Raw genomic sequence first — 6,000 nt, forward strand, 5'->3', positions numbered from 1 at the left:
CTGGAGGGATGGGGAGGAGAATCAGAAAGAATGCCACTCCCACGGGTTGAGATAAGAACAGTTTAGTAACTAAGGTATAACATAAATCAGTACTGCTACCACCAATAATAATAAAGGAGTTAACAAGGGAAGAGAATACAACACCTCACCACCAGGCGACAGATAACTTGCCCCCCCCAGCCTGACCAAGCACCGCCCGATACCTCCTCCAACCCTGCAGTCCCCTAGCTCTTCCGGGTCACTCTTCAGCTACATCCTGGGCATGACGTGCTGTGGTATGGAATACCTCTTTGGTCAGTTTGGGTCAGGTGTCCTGTCTCTGCTTCCTCCCGGCTTCCCTCCTCCCTGGCAGAGCATGAGGCCCACAAAGTCCTTGGTCAGACTAAAACATCAGTGTTACCAGCTCTGTTCCGAGGCCGAAAGTCAAAACACAGCACTGCACCAGCTACCAAGAAAGAGAAAAAATGGCTGCTACTGCTGAACCCAGAACACATAGGCATTGTCTCAGACCTCTCAAAGGTTTTTGCTCAATCTGTCATGTGTTATGCAGAAGTCTGTATTTTAGCAAATAATTTAGGTGTCATGACTCATTCTTTATGGCTAATTGTCTTTTGTTTAATACTGAGAAAGTTGATTTATTTTTCTGGAAGATTTGTAACTTAATTTCTAAACAGGAGCTATCAGTTGTGCCTGCATAGCTGTCCTGGGTTCAGCAGTAGCAGTCATTTTTCTTAGTAGCTGGTGCAGTGCTGTGTTTTGACTTTCAGGCTGGGAACAGAGCTGAAAACAATGATGTTTTGGTTTGGCCAAGGGCTTTGTGAGCCTCATGCTCTGCCAGGGAGGAGGGGAAGCCGGGAGGAAGCAGAGACAGGACACCTGACCCAAACTGACCAAAGAGGTATTCCATACCACAGCATGTCGTGCCCAGGATGTAACTGGGAGGGACCTGGAAGAGCTAGGGGACTGCAGGGTTGGAGAAGGTATCGGTCGGTGCTTGGTTGGGCTGGGGGGAGTGAGTTATCAGTCGGCTGGTGATGGGGTGTTGTACTCTCTTCCCTTGTTATCTCCTTTATCATTATTATTATTGGTGGTAGCTGTAGTGATTTGTGTTATACCTTAGTTACTAAACTGTTCTTATTTCAACCCGTGGGAGTTGCATTCTTTCTGATTCTCCTCTCCGTCCGTCCAGGAGTAGGGGGAGGGAAAGAAGGGGGGGAGTGAGTGAACAAGCTGTCTGGCTGGGTTTAAACCATGACAATAGCTCAAGACAAACAGACCAGATCTTAACAACTGGTCTTGGGTGCTGGAAACTAGGTGGCTGTATTACTGAGGCTGTACATCTGGATGAATATATTGTGATCCTTAGCTGGGTAAACAATGCAAAGATAATACTGCACTAATGAATTTGTTCTGCTTCCAGTTGATTTTAACTCATTCAAAAGCAGCTCAGATATCTGTGCACATCATTACATTAGTACTGTGCAGACACAAAATCCATGTTTCTTCTTATGGTTCTTTTGTTTGCAAAAAAAAAATAAAAAATGCTGTTAGCACCAGCAAAACTTCTTTGTTATTCTCCTTGAAACTGTTATTTGCTATGATATTGCCAGAAAAAAAACAAAATCCCAAACAACACCACCACTAATCCTTACAACTGCTGAGCTAGTAATGCACTAAGACAATCTTCTAAGCCATTTAACGCTTATGGCTCCCTTGTATATATCCCTGTCTGTCTGTCTCACATGGAGCTTCTCTGCTTTAAAACTAGAAAAACAACGAACAATAATCTGGCTCATGAAAACTGGACAAGAAAACATATTGTTTGTGTGATATATACATCAGTTCAAACCTTGACAGAACAGCTGATACCCTTTGTAAACCCTTATTTTAAAATCTCATTTTAAATTATTAGTAAATAACTTCAAAAAGAGCCCATAAGTATACCAGTAAATTGTTTGTCATAAAAGGCACATCTTCCTCCAAATACCTATTCCTGAATCTTTTAAGGTAGTATTACTTGAAAAGTATACTTTCCTCCAGGTATACTTCCTAATGTTGATTTCTGAAGGACTTACTGCATCCAACACTGCTGAAAATGATCCAGTTAATTACACAGGATGACATCTATGTTGGTAGAAATCCAGGATGTAAAGCTGTAATAAAATTTGTACTAGAAGGAATTACCCATATAATTATGAAGTCCTTTATATTTTATTTAAATTTGCCTTTTTTAAAGTGGTGGGGTATTTTTTCCCCTGATTTACACCACAAAACCAGGAAATAATGTATATTGCCTATCTACAGTGAGGACACTGTAATATTAAAGAAGCCCTTTGCAGAAAAAAGGGGTATATGCTTACTGTGATTCTGCTGGGCACAGACTTTTTTTGTGTGTGTGATTCTCCTCTTGCTGGCAAAGGGTGGTTAAATCCATCTGCTTCTTGCTAAACAGTTACTACAAAACTACTAGCACACTGAAAGGAGACAGTAGCTTTTGGAATACCAGGGCAATTTCTGCCAAAAATACTGTCCCCTTAGGATCAGAAATCAACACTGTTGCTGTTGTGTTCCTGCTTTCAACCAGACTGTACATGCCTAACAGTGAGCAAAAATTGAGCATAAATATATTTAACAGAGTTAGCTTATTACAGTTTCTTGATACTGAAATAGCTGAGTATAAACCAGACGATAAAGTATCTAAGTAAGTTGTTTGCAAAATGTATGTACTGTATTTTTCCTTACTATCTTGTGCTAGTTTTTCCATGCCTTGTCACTGAGTGCTCACTGTGAAGGCTGCTGTACTCCTCTTACTCAGGGAAAAGGAATTTTTGCCAGAATTAGGACTTCATGAGCAGGTTCTGTACATTATGAACCAGCACGTGGAAGGTCATTAGGAACTGGCTGAACACTGAGCACAGAGGCTGGCAGTTCTCTTTCTTTCTCCTTGTATATCCTGCCAGCACCTGACTTTGTTCTGATGCATCTGAAAATCATATTTTTAATACTGCAAAACTGTTTCAATTTCTGGTGTTCATATCTCTGGCTGCACTGTTAATGCCAATTTTATGGAAAACAGGTCACAGACCTATTAACTGACACCGGTTTAAGAAAAAAAAATGGAACCAGGAAAGTTTAAATGCTTGCATAAAATATTTGCCTAAACTATAAATGTGAATATAGGCACAGCAGAATTAAAAGCTTTTTGTATCTTAACTAAGTTCTGAAAAGATCAGGATAGTTCTAAGTCTGGAGCAATACTAATTTTATCTTTTGGTCCTTTAATCATTCTTTTCCCATATTTACGATTGGAATTTGTAATGGCAGGGCAGATTCTACCCACAGATAATGTTTCATAGGTTTTACTCCTATCCTAGCACAGAGTCACAACTATTGGAGTTTATTCAGTGCCAAGACGTTGAATTAATGGGATATTTTACTCCTGATGTCAGTGGGGCTGGATTCTTGCCCTTGCTCTGTGGCTGCACAGAATGAAATTCTACCCACTCTGCAGTAAAAGACAAACTTTCTGGTATCTTCAGTTAGGACAGAATTTCACGTCAGGGGTAACTCAAAATTAATTCCCCATTAACAGCAGATCCACTTGAAGACTCATCTCCTTGCTCCTTTCCTCCCTGGAGCTGTGCACATTTGCCCCTGCACCACTAAAGTGGAAAAGATGAGAAAGAGAATGTTGTAAAAAACTGGATTAACAGTACCTTAAAAAAATTAATTTGAGTTTTTATATTTATTCCTAGTCATTTTAGCAAGCCACCTTACCGTAGCATCCACAGACAGCTGTGTTCACACAACTGATGTGGATGGGAAGCACAGTACAGATTTGATGAGGAGCAGTAGAAAAGAGCCTATCAACTTGACCTGAGTTGAGCTGACTTTGCTACCAAAAGCAGTGCTCCATATTTCCCCTGGTTTCCTAAGGTGCACGTGATTGTATTGTCAGCCATTGCCCTTTAGCTTTTGAAGCCAGTAACCAATTTGAGCCATATGTGCAAGAGGGTAGTGACCTTAAAGACAATTAACATTTTACAAGCTTTGTAAAAGAACCCCACAGTTGGCTAGAAGAGAAAGCAAAATAATTCTTTAGCAGATGGAACCCTAGGCTCAGCTACTCTCCTTGTTCCAGGTTAGCCACAGGTCATATTCTCCTTTGTCTAGGGCAGGTGTTACGGAAGAGAGAGGAGGACCTGAGATCACTGCAGTAGGGAAGGAGATTTCAGGACCAGAAGACACACATTTTTACCTAACCAGACTCTATTAGTTGTGCTGTTCAGCGAAATATTTGCTGTTTCCTCATTAACAGCTACTAAATGTTCCTGACATGAGTGCAAATGAAAGACCAGTAGCTCAAAATTCTCTGGCAATGCAAATAAACTGATTTTTATTATGAGGTAAAAATAAAACCATGAAGAAAGAATTAATGAAGAAAGAAATAACTTCCTGAACAGCTTGAAGGAATCAGGAGAAAAGACCTATCTTTTTTCTGCTTTCTTCTTTACCGGATACAGAGCTCCCAGTATCCTGGAGCATAACACCTATGAATAAGTGGAATCTGATAGTCCATTTTTAATTACCGCCTTTATCTGCAATTCTGCAAACCAAATAAATTAAAAAGCCTAAATCTGGGCTTGCACAGGGAAAACCTAGGTGTTCGTAGGACTGAATTCACCACACTTTTCTCTGCACTGTTTCTCTTTTCTTCATTCCGACTTTTGAATCTGCCCTGATGCCCTCATCTGACACAGCAACTACATCAGGGAGAGAGAAAACAGGATAGGCTTTCACTTTTGTCTGGCAGCACAAGCTTGCATTCTGTGCTTTGGAGGTTTTCAGAGGCTCTTTATTCCATGTAATGTTCCTGGAGTGGGGAAGCGTATCTTTTGTTCTTCCCTATAAAGGGATATTTTTATACACAAAGATATACAGTACACTGAATTACAAGAGTTTTTATGTATTGGATTGTGAGGCTTTAACACAGAAATTTCTGATGATTCTTTAATTCCGCCTCATCCAAAGCATTTAACTTCAAAAGCCTTAAAGCATAGATGAATTGAAGCCCCAGAATCCATCCCAACACACCAACTAATTGTCTGACATCAAAACCAGAATGAGACTCTTAATTTAAACAGATTTCACTCCTAGCATGCTAAACATGCAGCCTGCGTGTATGTGCTAAGCTGTATTATCTCATACATAGCCATACATATGTATGGCTTTGTACATTTGCAAGTAATTAAAACAAGAGAGACAGACACATATCTTCTCTGCAAACAGAAATAATTCTTTTATGTTTAAACATATCTCTTGCTTTAAACACAGCTTTCACGTTTTCCCTGTGAAACACTGTATGCCCAAAGTGTCAAAGCCTGTATAGGTCTTCTGATTCCTTTAATATTGCTTCCATATTAGATAGCCAGATGGTGGAGGGTGATAATACTCTGTACTAATCACTTAGGAAGTCTACAGAGTGGTGCTTTGAGATTTAGACCCACGGCTACCGCCATCACTCTTTTGATGGGAAGCTGCAGATACTATTCCAACCAATTGAATGTTTTTAAATATATCAACACTGAACAAATTGTCTAAACAGGAAAAAGACTGATAAATACCATTCAGTGCTAATGAACAGAGGGTTTTGTCTGAAGGAAAGAATTGCTTTTACAATGGCCAGAGATCAATATGGAATATGCAATAGTATTTATACACATCTAAAAAAATATTTTTGTTTCTTTGTAGCCATCACAAACAGGAGATGTGCACTGCTAAGTTACTTTGCAAAGAAAAACAAACAGCCTAAGGAGCAGAATAATTATCTCAATGAGTTCCTTAGGGTTTGATTTTTAATTCCACACCAATCTGTTCTGCCACTTTTAAGATCTTGTAATTCCTACAGATAACTCAGCTGAAACCATTTTTCTTACAGCAATTTCCAGTTATGTACCGGAATACTTTTTTAGTTTGTGTTTGTACCTTGAAAATACTTGG

This window comes from Neopsephotus bourkii, unplaced genomic scaffold (assembly GCF_033783945.1).
Source record: "Neopsephotus bourkii isolate Nb327-2 ecotype Australia unplaced genomic scaffold, CSIRO-AGI_Nbou_v1 NB_1765, whole genome shotgun sequence".
Classification (NCBI taxonomy): domain Eukaryota; kingdom Metazoa; phylum Chordata; class Aves; order Psittaciformes; family Psittacidae; genus Neopsephotus; species Neopsephotus bourkii.